Genomic DNA, 14,790 nt, shown 5'->3' with positions numbered 1-14,790 from the left:
CTCCCTCCCATCAGTTGTGCCGCTGAAGTGCTAAGACTGTTTGTGAAGGGTCTAACTACAGTGGGGCAAGCTGATGTAAGCTGATTCTATTATCAGTCTGGCCATAATTATTTCTGATGGAATGAGTTGATAGAAATTGCAAACAGGAAACCGCTCTTTATATTTTTTCTTACAAAATTTGTTTTAAGGTAATGCAACATGGGTGAGCTAAGTATCAGTGTGCTCAATCCATTCATCAAAACTCTCTGTCCTCTAATAAATTGCAATATGGGTTGCTTTGTCTCCGTGTTGCTGTGGATTGATTTGGAAGAGTACCCAATTGTTTCTTGATTGTCACAATTATGTTGACAGTTCTGTTCACCTTGGGCCTCACATTTTACAGTCAGCTGGGGTTACTGGCATGAGGCAAGTTACTGCTGCATCGGCCTGTCAATGTGTCTTTCTTATGAGCCAGAGCTGAAACACTGAGATTTCAATCATATTGTTGATTTGAGTTAACTCCGACTGGAGCATTGCAAACGTCTAAACCGATTTGTGAAGCCGTTCAGTGACTCCCCTTACAATTCCACTGAGCAACTAACTGCGTTGATATTTCACAGATGAACCACAAGGTTCGCAGAGCTCTCTTGTGGCCAATTGGGTTAATGAGCATGAATGAGGCTGACCAGGCCTCACTGAGACTTGTCAACAGAATGCCAGCCAAAGAACTGGAAAGTCACAGTGTAATATTGCCTCTCAATGCCTGTTTGTGCGCTGCACACGTTACATATTCTGCAGCACTAACAAAAAGCACAGGTTACAAAAGAATGGATATCACTAGTATTGGCCAGCCAGTAAAACACTCCAATCTCAAAGCTTTAGTTGCTAATAAAGTGGTGGATGTGACACATAGTTTGGTCGATCAAGTAACTTTATTCAATGTAATTGGGTGTAATTGGGTGGCAGGAGAATCGCGTGCCGGCATGGGAGCCTATTTTGGGTCATTTTTCCTCTCCCGCGCCGAGCGCGATTTCGGCGCGGAGGGTCGGAGAATCCCGCCCACTGAGTGCCCAAATGCAAGGGGTGAGGGGGCTGCTGAAGACCAGGACAAAGCTGAGTCCGAGGCAGATTATGAGCCTCTGCGGTTGCCAATCAGGCGCCAGTTGCTGGATGTCCAGTGGGATGTGCGGGGATATCGGGCAGAGATCCCCAAGGCTTTGCATTCCATGGTTTCTGTCATTGAGGAGACTCGGCACTGACTGTGGTGACCCTGAGCACTGAGCACACAGCCTCCTTCATTGAGAGGGTGGCGAGTCTCATAGAGAGGCAGCTCCAGGGCCAGAATCAGAGATTCTGCGAGTTGCACCTGGATATGCAAGACCTCAGGAGGTCGCTGCCAGTGTAAGAGTTGGATGAGGCACCCAGGCTCTCTGCTAAGTGCCCATCCGTCAACGGCAAGCAGGGAGATCCAAACCTACTTCACCTTGGTGGATGATCTGCTTGTCGTCTCAGCGGGCTCTGCTCAGGGGACTCCGGACAATGGCAACAGGTCCTTCACCTCTCTGCCGGTAGGACCATGACAACTGAGGAGAGCCCTGACAGAGCCCTGAATTGCACCCACCCAGGCAGAGCCCCCTCAGGCTTCACCCACCAGAGGACAATCTACCACCAAGGTAATCAAGGCCAACATGGCAAGAGGGTCAGCAAGCTGCCTCCAATGGCACTGTTAGTGTCAGGGGTGGGGGTGGGGGGCAGGTGGGAGGACACCAGGGTACAACACCCGCATACATAAGTCCAAGGCACAACAGAACAACAGCTTCTCACGGGGGACATTTTGCGTGATTTGCTCTGCCCATTGCGAACTGAATCTCGCCCTCGCCTGTGAGGGTACAATGCAGGGCAATGTCTGGGCACTTCTCAGTCCACCTCGCTGGGCAAGATCCAGATCTGCATATTTAAATGAGTCACAGTCCAAAGAGGTGCAGTTAGGTGAGTTACAGGGATAGGGCAGGGGAGTGGATTGGGATAGGGCGCTCTTTCAATGTTACGATCACTATTACTGAGACAAGATTTATGAATTCCAGATAATTAACTGAATTTAAAACCCACCAGCTGCCATGGTGGGATTGGAACCCACGTCCCCAGCTCTGGTAGTGTGGCCCCTTTAAGAGAACAGCCCTGGCGGCCCACGTGACCGGTTTGAGGCCAATCACACAAGAGTGCGCGAACGCTAAACAATAGCGAGTAAGCATAGGGCCCTGGGAGCAGGGGCCCGGAAGAGCAGACCCCAGAGCCGGAGAGTCAAGACCTAACCTTCATTGTTCTGTGTTTGTATATACGTGCCTTCACCTATTGTTAATAAGCCCTCTTTGTTGTTACTGTAAGCCTCCAGTGCATTGTTTCAAGCCAGTACATTGGCGAAGCGCTGAAAGGTCCGATCGCAGTGTGCAATACTTTGCATTTCAAGTTGGGGGGAATGGAAGAAATATCAAAAAGACAAACGAGGGGGCAGCACGGTGGCCTAGTGGTTAGCACAACCGCCTCACGGCGCTGAGGTCCCAGGTTCGATCCCGGCTCTGGGTCACTGTCCGTGTGGAGTTTGCACATTCTCCCCGTGTCTGCGTGGGTTTCCCCCCCACAACCCAAAAATGTGCAGAGTAGGTGGATTGGCCACGCTAAATTGCCCCTTAATTGGAAAAAATAAATCTAAATAAAAAAAAAAGACAAACGAGAGTTGGGAACCATCGACAGTGACAACCAAAAGTTAGTTAAAATGCCTATAATCGGAAAACTGGACCAGTTCGACCAGAGGGGCCGAAAGTTGGAGCCAGTCCATTGAACAGCTCTGCTATTACTTCACAGTGAATGAAATAGCAGCGGAAGGCAAGCAGAAGGTGATACTTCTGATGGTTTTTGGGTCTCAAACTTACATCCTAATAAGAAAACTAATGTCCCAGGAAGAACCCGATTCAAAGATCTTCGACAAGTTAGTCAAGTTGGTTCAGGAACATTTTAACCCCAGGCCATCGATTATCCTCCAGTGTTCCAAATTCAATTCCGCTGTCAGGGATCTGAAAGAGTCCACCTCAGTCTTCATAGCCAGGCTTCACCAGCTCGCTGAGCACTGCGAGTTCGGAACTGCCTGTAGCGATATGCTGCATGACCGTTTAGTTTGTGGAATCCATAAGCTCAACATCCCAAAGAAACTCCTGTCTGAAACTACAATCACCTTGGAAAAAGTGATCGAGATAGCTGGGGCGAGGGAGTCCGCCAGAAAAGGCGCCACTGAATACAGAAACGTGGCATATGGGGGGGTTAATCAATTATGGGGTGGTATGGCCTTTAGGCACATGGCAGGATCAACAGGTACAGCAGAGAACCACACACGGTCCTCAGGACCGGACTGAAGTCAAAGGACCAAGAAAGCAATAGGTCATTAACCCAAGAAAGAGATGGACTACTGTCGATGTGGGGGAGACCATCCCTGAGAGATTTGCCATTGTCGTGAGTTTGTGTGTTTCCGCTGTAATTGCCAGAACCACTCACAAGGAACACTTGTCAAGTTGGGAAAAGGTATTAAGGAGATTCCGAGATCTGTAAATCCGTCTCAAACGTGAAAAGTGTACATTCCAGGCCTCAGAAGTTATCTACGTGGGTTTATGAGTGGATGCAACAGGTCTACAACCCCTCAAGGAAAAATTTAAAGATATCCAAGAGGTCAAAGCGCCTAGGAATGCAACCAAACTGAAATCCTTCCTTGGCATGGTGAACTATTACAGCAGGTTCATTCTGAATTCGGCCACAACATTGGCACAATCACACCAGTTGCTATGGAAACACCAGCAGTGGCAACGGAGGAAGCCACAAGAGAAAGCTTTCTGCTTGATAAAGCAAGCGTTGCAACCGTCAAACATTTTCATTCATTTCGACCCTGGGAAACTTATCGTTGACATCAAGGGATGTCGGAAAGGTTGGGGAGATATGGCAGGAGAGGTAGATAATGAGCCATGATCTGTTTGAATGGCGAAGCAGGCTGGAAGGGCCAAATGGCCTACCCCTGCTCCTATTTCCTACATTCACTTCATTGACGGTGCACAGACTATTGAAACAATTAATTGTATTTAAAGTGCTTTGAAGACCTGAGAGATATGGTTATGGTGAAAGGAAGTGCATATTTTAAAAGAAATTATATTTTCCTGTATAAATTAAATAATTGAACCAGAAACCTTCCTAGGTGTGTGCGTGTGTCATTTAGTACCAGATATGATCATGCATTTACCCAGCAAACCATGCACTATTGCCCATCAGAATGGAATTCCTTTCCGATTCGAGCCAGTGCCTTTCTTGCTCCACCCACTGGAGGCAAAATCACATCTGTGCAGATGCTATGGAAGTGAAAGAACAAATATTAAAAGCTATCCAAGCAATATGTTGGCCTATACTCCTGTGAGTCTTTCCATAATTCAGGCTCGCTGCCAACCACCAGCATCAAGCTGGTGAGCAGCCATAGAATTAAGAACAGTGCCAGTCTGTTCCAGCAATAGAGAGCTGTGGCTGAGACAGGCACGTTTTTCACCAAGTACTGTCAATGTTTTATTAAGTGACTAACTTACCAGCCTGTCATGTTAGCCAAGGCTGAGTGGTAGCAAGCTGGCCTCTGACTCAGAGGTCATGAGTTCAAATCCCACCGCAGAAATGTGAGCAGAGCTCTAAACTAGCCTTCCCATGCACAGCCGAGGGAGTGCTGCACTGTTGGAAGTGTCATCCCATTCTCCGTCTGGCTTCTCTGCTGGACATAAAAGATCCAAGGGTGCCGTTCAAAGAAAACGAGGGGAGTTAGGCCTCATGTTTGGACAATATTTATTCCTTAACCAATATCAATATTAGCTGGCCATCTCGTTGCTGTCTGTGGGAGCTTACTGAAAGCAAATTAATGTTTCCTACATTATAACATTGACTAACTTTCAAAAGTATTTTACGGGTTGCAAATCGCTTTGGGATGTTTGAGGTCATTTAAAGTCAAACAAGAACAAAGAACAAAGAACAGTATAGAAACAGGCCCTTCAGCCCTCCAAGCCTGCGCCGTCCATGCTGCCCGTTTAACCTAAAACATTCTACACATCCAGGGTCCTTATCCCTCTATTCCCACCCTATTCATGTATTTGTCAAAATGACCCTTAAACCTCACTATCTTGCCTGCTTCCACCACCTCCTCCGACTGTGAGTTTCAGGCATCCACTGCCCCCTGTGTAAAAGCCGTCCCTTGCAATCTCCGCTAAACTTTGTCTGCCGCACCTTAAACCTATGTCCCCTAGTAATTGATTCCTACACCCTGGGAAAAAACTTCTGACTATCCACTCTGTCCTTTCATTTTTTTCATTTTTATCATTGACATGGCACTTGGGCAGCTGAATACTATTAGGGGATTCTTGATGACCAAACTTTTTTCAAAATTTAGAGTACCCAATTAAAATTTTCCAATTAAGGGGCAATTTAGCTTGGCCAATCCACCTACCCTGCACATCTTTGGGCTGTGGGGGCGAAACCCATGCAGACCGGGGGAGAATGTGCAAACTCCACATGGACAGTGACCCAGGGCAGGGATCCAAACCCGGGCTTTGATGACCAAATATGCAAAGAATAGACACTGCCTAGCCCTTCTCTGGCACTTCGTCACAAAGACTAGGGACCGGATTTCCATGTGGCTTCAGGAAAATCCAACCCATGTGCACTTCTGGGCTTTCCAAGATGCACACCTAACCCATGAGTGAGTTTGCCCTGGAGATTGTCGTTTCCCACAGAGCCTGGATTCACATTGCATTTTGCAAGCCACAGTGGAGTGTGTGAGGGTTGCGAGTAAGGAGGTGGGCCAGTTACAAGGCTTGCCTCAGCTCTCCTGCACAGCAACTCTGCTGGTGACATTGTTCACAGGGTCCCTAAACCTTACCCTTCACCGCTCAGCTCCCACCCACCTCCATTGGTGATGATATTTCAAAGTTCCCTGGATTCTGGAATGGTCTCAGTGGATTGGAAACATGCTAATGTGACCCCCCTATTCAAAAAGGGAGAGAGGCAAAAAGTAGGAAACTATAGACTGGTTAGCTTGCCCTCTGTGGCGGGGAAATTGCTGGAATCAATCATTAAGGAGGAAATGACTGAGCATTTGGAAAGACATAGCTCAATCCACCATTGTCAGGATGGTTATATGAAGGGTAAATCATGCTTGACAAACTTTCTCGATTTCTTTGAGGATGTAACCGGCAAGGTGGATAATAGAGAACCTGTGGATGTGGTATATGTAGACTTCCAGAAGGCATTTGACAAGGTGCCACATGAAAGACTGATCCAGAAGATGAGATCGCAGGGGATTGGGGGTAGAGTACAAGATTGGATTGAGGATTGGCGGACTGACAGAAAGTAGAGGGTCAGGGGGAATAAATCGGTCCTTCTCTGGCTGGGTGAACTGTAACTAGCGGGGTGCCACAGGGGTCAATCCTCGGACCTCAACTGTTTACAATCAACATAGGAGCTCTGCAAGAAGGGACAGAATGTAACAGCAACATTTGCGGATGATAGTAAAATAAGTGGGAAAGCAGGCAGTGAAGAGTAGACAATCAGTGGGATTCTCTGTCGGCGGATCCTCCGCTTTGCCAGCAGCTCACCTCCGCCCACGGATTTCTTGATGGCGTATGGTGGCCACAATGGGAAACCCCATTGGTCAGCCATGGGAAGGGAGACTCCCACTGCCGGCAGAGGCACCTTGCTTTGGAAAACTGGACTGGCGGGATGGAGAATCCCGCCTACAGAGTTTACAGACGGATACAGATAAGCTAGGAGAATGGACCAAAATTTGGTAGATGGAATTTAATATGGATAAGTGTGAGGCGATCCATTTTGGCTGAAAAAATAGACAGGACAATTATTATCTAAATGGGAAGCAGAGGGATCTGGGTGTCTTTGTGCATGAATCGCAGAAATTTGGTATGCAGGTATATGTAACTATAAAAGCAAATGAAATGTAAGCGTTCATTGCAAAGGGACTGGAGTATAAAAGTAGAGAAGTGTTGTTGCAATTGTATAGGATTTGGTGAGACCACATCTGGATTATTGTGTCCAGTTTTGGTCTCCTTATTTGAGGAAGGATGTGGTGTTATTGGAAGCACGTCAGAGGAGGTTCACCAGATTGATTCCGGGGATGAAGGGGTTGACGGGTGAGGAGGGATTAAACAGTTTGGCCTTATACTTGCTGGAGTTTAGAAGAATAACAGCGGATCTGATCAAGGTATATAAAATACTAAAAGGGATTGATAAAGTAGACATAGACCAAACATTCCCCCTTGTTGTGAATTTGTAGAACTCGCTGCACCATAGTGCAATGGAGTCTGAGTCATGAAATGTTTTCAAGAAGATAGACATATTTCTGATTTTCAAAAATGGGTTAAAGGAATATGGGAACAGGTGGAAGAGATCAGCCATGATTTGATTGAATGGTGAGCAGGTTCAAAGGGCTGAATTACCTACTTGTGCTCCCAGTTCCTATGTTCCATATCACCCCAAACTCTCTCAGTTCACTAATGCCACCATCATGCTCCCTCACTGCCTGCCCCACCTGCTATTCAATCTCATGCCCTCTCAGATCACCCATGCCACTCACCCTCTCAGTCTGACCAAGCCACTTCAGACCCCCCATATCTCCTACCCATGCTCCATGCCAATGCAGATCAGCATGCCAGCTCCATGCTCCCTCAGATCCCCATTCCACCCCAGGCCAGCTCCATCCCTCCCCATGTATCCTCCATGACCACTCACTCAATATCCAGTATGCACATTCCTCAGGACACATACAATAGCAACAGCATTAATTTAAAATCACTGGGAAAATTTTAACTTGACTAATCTCATAAATTTCTGAATTCAAACACACCATCATTGATTCTGGAAATAAACCCACTTCAATGTGGCCTCATTATAGGAAGGATGTGGATGATTTGGAGAGGGTACAGAGGAGATTCACCAGGATGCTGCCTGGACTAGAGGGCATGTCTTATGAAGAAAGGTTGAGGGAGCTAGGGCTTTTCTCACTGGCAGAGAGGTGACTTGGTAGCGGTGTACAAGGTGATGAGAGGCATGAATAGAGTGATAGCCAGAGACTTTTCCCCAGGACAGAAATGGCTGTCACGAGGGGAGATAATTTTAAGGTGATTGGAGGAAGGTATAGGGAGATGTCAGAGGTAGGTTCTTTACACAGAGAGTGTGGGTGTGTGGAATGCACTGCCAGCAGAGGTAGTAGAGTCAGAGTCATTCGGGACATTTAAGCGACTCTTAGACAGGCACATGGAGAGCAGTAAATTGAAGGAGTGTAGGTTAGGTTGATCTTAGATTAGGATAAATGGTCGGCACAACATTGTGGGCTGAAGGACCTGTTCTGTGCTGTACACTTCTATGTTCTATGTTCAATGTGTAAAAAATAATCCTTTAAGTGCCTAATTGATTTGTAAGCAAACAAGAAACCACATCAAAGGCATATTGTGTCATTACAGCCTCTTAAATCTGTCAATCATTTTTGGATCAATAGACCACATGCTGAGCTGAATCCATTGTTAGCTTTTGAAATCAAACAAAGCATTTATAATGGCTACAGCTTCCAACTACATTGCCTGAAACTGACAGAATGGATGGTTCAATTGGTCAATGTGAAGATCAACTTATCTTTGCAGTACAGATTCCAATGCGAATTATTGCAATATAAATCCACTTATATTGGAATACAGCATCTATTCATGAGAGTTAAATGTGGCAAAACATTTTATACTCACCTTTCAGAATGCTCCTGACTTTGCAGCACCCCTGTTGTTACAGCCTCTCCAAGAAAACTTATTTTCATTTGGGGATTTCAAACACAGCACCAGGTGGTAAGAATTGTTTGCGGGAGGGAATAAAATTTTCCTGTGGCCTGACAATGGAGACACTGACCTAGGATGAGGTGCATGTGCATTTTGTACACCAGACCTTCCCGGAAAAGGTCAAATGAAAATGCTGTCAGGTCAGGAGGGCAGAGAAAAATTGCTTTCTTTTTGAAAAAAATCTAATTGCAGTGTTTTTCATCCCACCTCCATTTGGAGATAAAAAAATCTGGCCCTAGTAAGGCCCCAAAACTTTTCACTTGTCAGTGCTCAGTTACTAAATCCTCGCAGAAAAATTAAATCAGGCAGGGGACCTGCTTTTCATGGCTATGACCGATGTGATGACTGTTCCCCGGGTGAGGTCCCCAAATTTGTTCCCCTCCTCTGCAGGAACTATCTCAGCACAAGAGCCTGAATTTGTTGAATCCCTGATGAGAAACTCCCAAACTGTTCTGCCCCCGGGGGATGAGGGATTAACTGACTTCCCTTTCTTTATTCAAACCCCTCGGCTGGTTGCAACTGGATTACTTCCAAGAAGATTCCTTCCCTTGCAGATGCCTTCTCCCAGATCTACCATATTTATGTTTTAAAAGGAGCCAATTTAACGAGATTTTCTTGAGTTAAAGAAAGTGTAGTGCATTAGCTACTAAATGCGAGGAATATAAATAAACACATGCACATATATTTTACACAGATAAGAAACGAGAATTGAGTCCAAAAATATGTAAAGGAGATATATGAATCAGTCTTTGACTTGCCCGTGAAGAATAGACAGTGAAACATCAAGGCTTTTTGACATTGGTAATTCTCGTAGTGCTGACTTCAGCAGCTGAACAGTTGTTTTTGAGGTTGCAGAGTCCTGTAGTTTAGCTCAGAATTTGTCTTGCTTTCTTTTCAGCCGACTTGTTTTGCTGACTTGGCTTGCTTCAGCAATCAGAGAGAGAGCTCAACTTCTATTTTAACTGCCAGAGCAGGGGTAACTGCTGCTATCTTTCCTTGCTTCTATGTCATACATCTGACACACCCAGCACTGGTTTGCACACAACATTTTAGCAGCTGTTTTTTTAATCCCAGGTCTGGGGCACAATTTACAAGATGTAATTCCTGCTGAGATGACAATCAGCTTCCATTATCTCCACAGGAGGTGGCAGTTCACTTTTGCATTGCTCCTCCCTTTGAAATGTCTTTCTATTGTTTATCTCTTAGTATCACCATACTATTGTCTCTCTCTTAGTATCAACTCCACAGGAAGCTCTCAGACATTCTCTGAATTTTATATCCTCAGAATTGACACCCTCAGCTGTCTTTGGATTGTGTATCCATTTAAAACAATAACACACCTTGTTTTAAATTCCAATATGTCCAGATATAATTTTTCTTGGGGGGAGGTTGCTATTCAGTGGACTCAAGTTAAAGCCCATTGAACAGCGCATCGAGTGGGGTGTTTCTTATTGGCTGCAGCGCACTTGGCTGTTTTATTTTGTCTCGGGTGTTTCTCTCCGCCGAGGCCGCACTTAGAGGGATTTCCTGTTGGTGAGCTGAAGCTCGCCAGCAGGGAAGGCATCTTGCAGGTTGTGGTAGTCACCACTAACTGTATTAGATGTAGTACGGTAAGACTCATATACTAGAGGTACATAGGTAAATCCCTGCCTGCTGGCTCCGCCCAGTAGGCGGCGTATAAATGTGTGCGCTCGCCAGTGCTGCTCCCATTCTGGTAGCATCTACAGGAGGCACAACATCTTTGCTCAATAAAGCCTCGATTATTCACTACTCTCGTCTTTGTAGTAATTGATAGTGCATCACAGGTCAGGGTGCCATTTTGTCCGGCAGCTCTGATCTCCCCTCCGCCTTCCTTTTCAGGCTTCCCCGTGAATGTGGTGACTAGGGGCTTTTCACAGTAACTTCATTGCAGTGCTAATGTAAGCCTACTTGTGACAATAAAAATATTATTATTTATGGGGGATGGTTTAGCTTAGTTGGTTAGACAGCTGGTTTGTGATGCAGAACGAGGCCAGCAGCATGGGTTCAATTCCCATACCAGCTGAGACTTCTCCCTCTGTGTACCTGAAAGGTGCCGGAATGTGGCGATTAGGGGCTTTTCACAATAACTTAATTGCAGTGTTAATGTGAGCCTACTTGTGACAATAAAAATACTACTATTATTATTATTTTTGACCCCCCACCCCCCTCACCCTCCAAACTTGGGAAGGCTCCCTGGAAGCCCCCCTCCCCCATATTCCCCCCTCTACCTGGCAAGGCCCCCCCACTGGGCCTGATTCCTGACACTACCAGCCTGGCATGCTAGTAGTGTCCCAGGCACCCTGACAGTGCCACCTGGGTATCCTGGCAGTGCCAAGATGCCCAGGTGTCAGTGGAGTGCCAGGGTACCACTCGGCCCTGTCCTTGACCAACCAGGAGTCTCCAATGGCCTGGGAGGCGACCCCAGGTGCCGTTGCGACTGGCTCACATTTGTGTGGACCACTAAACAGCGCCCAGGCAAGTTCTCCCAGGCACGACCAGTGAGTCCCAGGCACCGGGTCTATTCAGCATCCGAGCATTGACATGAGCCGTAAGGCTTATTTAAACATGGTGATCTGAATCATCCCCAGCAATGGTGAGATAAGGGGCAGCACGGTGGCGCAGTGGGTTAGCACTGCAGCCTCACGGCGCCAAGGCCCCAGGTTCGATCCCAGCTCTGGGTCACTGTCCGTGTGGAGTTTGAACATTCTCCCCGCATTTGCGTGGGTTTCGCCCCCACAACCCAAAAATGTGGAAGCTAGGTGGATTGGCCACGCTAAATTTCCCCTTAATTGGAAAAAAATGAATTGGGTACTCTATATTTAATTTTAGAAAAGCAATGGCGAGACACAGATCGTGGTGGGCGGAGCGAGTTGCATGACTGGTGTTCAGCCCAGCGCAGAACCCGATTTGGGTCTCGCGCGCGATTCACCCGTTACACCCGGATCTGCACCGGGGACAACAAGGTCACGGAAACGTGCTCGGGTCTTGCTCCATCATCATGACACCAGCGATAGTGAGTCCAAGTGTAGGTTGCATAGGAACAGGATTGGCCTGGAAGGTGACACATGCCCCTCCCTCCACTGGCCCCATCCTCCACCTGATGACTGACCAGCTGGCATTCACTCACAAAGACCCACCTGGGCTAGTAATTGGAGGTCAACATTTTTAGGTGAGAAGGGAAGGGGCAGCCAATGAAGTCGGACTAACAATTAGCTAGCTCAAAGTTGAAGAATCATACTGTACCAGGCCGTGTGGCCCATTGCGCCTGGGTCAGCTGTTCGAAAGAACTCTCCAATAAGTCCCCCCCACCCCTCAGTTGATTTCACGTAGCCCTACAAACCCTTCCGCAGCAAATATTATCCGCTTTCCTTTTGAGGGTCATGATTGAATCTGCTTCCACCACCTTTCAGATACTGCATTCCAGACTATAACAACTCGCTGTGTAAAACCAATTGTCTCGCCTCCCCTCTCAAAATTTAGTCAATAACCTTGAATCTATGTCCTTTGCTCACCGACTCTGCCCAGTGGAAAGTTTCCTTCTCATTTGCTCAATGTTATGATTTCTCTCAAATTTTTGAACTCCTCCAAATATATATCCCCCTCAGCAGTTCCGGCTTTAAGGACAAACATCCCAGTCTCTCCACAGGAATAAAATCCCCCATCCCTGTATGGCCTCCAATGTTTCTGTCCATGTCTTAAAACATATTTTTTTTTACCACAGAAAAGACTGAGGAAATGATGCTGAGGAAAAGTTAGTGAAAGTGGTCAGAAAGAATTTGCTTGAAGCAGGGATTCACTGCCAAGATGTTTTAGCTCACCAGAATGAAGCTAATGGGTCAACATTCAGTTCCAGTTTGGTTTCTCAGAAGATTGGAACGCTTATGTTGCCTCTGTGTTGCAGGACTGAGTGGTATTGAAGTCACTATCGGCTTTGGCAATGCCCAAGAGACACTCAAAGGCATTGTGTCTTTCCAAACTTTTACTGTACATGTACCTGTCACATTGAGCATCGACTACACTTGCTGAAAGTTTACATATCTGAATATTTACCTCATAACTCGAACATCTGTGCTTCACGCACCAGAAATGAGCCCTCAGCAGGTCCTGCATGATTCTTGAAATATCATCAGGGACGATCCCAGGGTGCATTTAACAGAGGTTAGAAACAAGGCAACCCGGGGCTTCTAAACGTTTATTAACTATGCACAACTATGCACAGGATAGGTAAGCACAAGGCACCTTCCAGGGCATGTCTCTCGGAGTTCCAATGAAATATGATCCAACATGTATATTAGCATGATAGCTCTTAACTCTTTACACTGTATGTCCCCCCCCCCCCCCCCCCCCCCCCCCACCTCCACCATAAGTCTTTAATTATGCTCATTAAACTATTCGTTAACTATTTACACATTCTACTTGGGCACTGCCCCCCAACCACCCAACCCCATCTCAAGTTACTGTCACCATTCCTGAGTCATAGGAAAAGGTGGTTTAACCAGTTCTCTGGATAATGGTCTTGTTTCCTCTGGGAGATGGTTAGGAGCACAGTATTCTTGTGGAGGGGCGTGTGAGCCAGCGAGCAAGTTGGCTGGGCAGTCAGTCCAATCTGGCAGACACTGGTGCAGATCTGTTCCGCTGGAGGACGCTATGGTCAGTGTGTACCAAGTAGGAATGCGAGCGAATGAGTGACTCAAAACCTGACTGGGCCAGTTACGGTCTCGCACCCAGGCAGACTGTCCTGGTGAGAGTTTTGATAAATGCTGCACTTTGTGGCGATGGTTGTACATCAGGGCCAGGTGCACCTGGTAATGGTCCTCCTTTTCCCTCACCTTTTCGATCTCTATTGCCTTGAGGCATGATCAAAGGGCAGGTGGGAAAGTCAGGAGCTGTGTACATAATCTCCAACCCAATGGAACCATACCGTTCTGGAGTGGTGTAGACCGCTAATTCAATAAGGCCATGTCAACAAGCTTTTTGATGTATTGCGAGGTGATCGACCAGGCAGTGCTGAAACACAAGAGGTTTGGATTGGATAGGATTGGATTTGTTTATAGTCACGTGTACCGAGCTACAGTGAAAAGTATTTTTCTGCGAGCAGCTCAACAGATCATTAAGTACATGGGAAGAAAAGGGAAGAAAAGAAAATACATGAAAATACATAATAGAAAATACATAATAGGGCAACACAATGTATACAATGTAATTACATAAGCACTGGCATTGGATGAAGCATACAGGGTGTAGTGTTAATGAGGTCAGTCCATAAGAGGGTCATTTAGGAGTCTGGTAACAGCGGGGAAGAAGCTGTTTTTGAGTCTGTTCATGTGAGTTCTCAGACTTCTGTATCTCCTGCCCGATAGAAGAAGTTGGAATAGTGAGTAAGCCGGGTGGGAAGGGTCTTTGATTATGCAGCCCGCTTTCCCCAGGTAGCGGGAGGTGTAAATGGAGTCAATGGATGGGAGGCAGGTTCATGTGATGGACTGGGCTGTGTTCACAACTCTCTGAAGTTTCTTGCGGTCCTGGGCCGAGCAGTTGCCATATCAGGCTGTGATGCAGCCAGGTAGGATGCTTTCTATGGTGCATCTGTAAAAGTTGGTGAGGGTTAATGGGGACATGCCGAATTTCCTTAGTTTCCTGAGGACGTATAGGCGCTGTTATGCTTTCTTGGTGGTAGTGTCGACGTGGGTGGACCAGGACAGATTTTTGGGGATGTGCACCCCTAAGAATTTGAAACTGCTAACCATCTCCACCTCGGCCCCGTTGATGCTGACAGGGGTGTGTACAGTACTTTGCTACCTGAAGTCAATGACCAGCTCTTCAGTAAGTAAGTACGCAGCCTTGCGGGGCCCCGGTACTGAGGACTATTGAACTAAGGCAAACTGTATAC

The sequence above is a fragment of the Scyliorhinus canicula genome, chromosome 12 (genome assembly GCF_902713615.1).
Source record: "Scyliorhinus canicula chromosome 12, sScyCan1.1, whole genome shotgun sequence".
In the NCBI taxonomy this organism is placed as follows: Eukaryota; Metazoa; Chordata; class Chondrichthyes; order Carcharhiniformes; family Scyliorhinidae; genus Scyliorhinus; species Scyliorhinus canicula.
Note: the sequence above shows the minus strand (reverse complement) of the source record.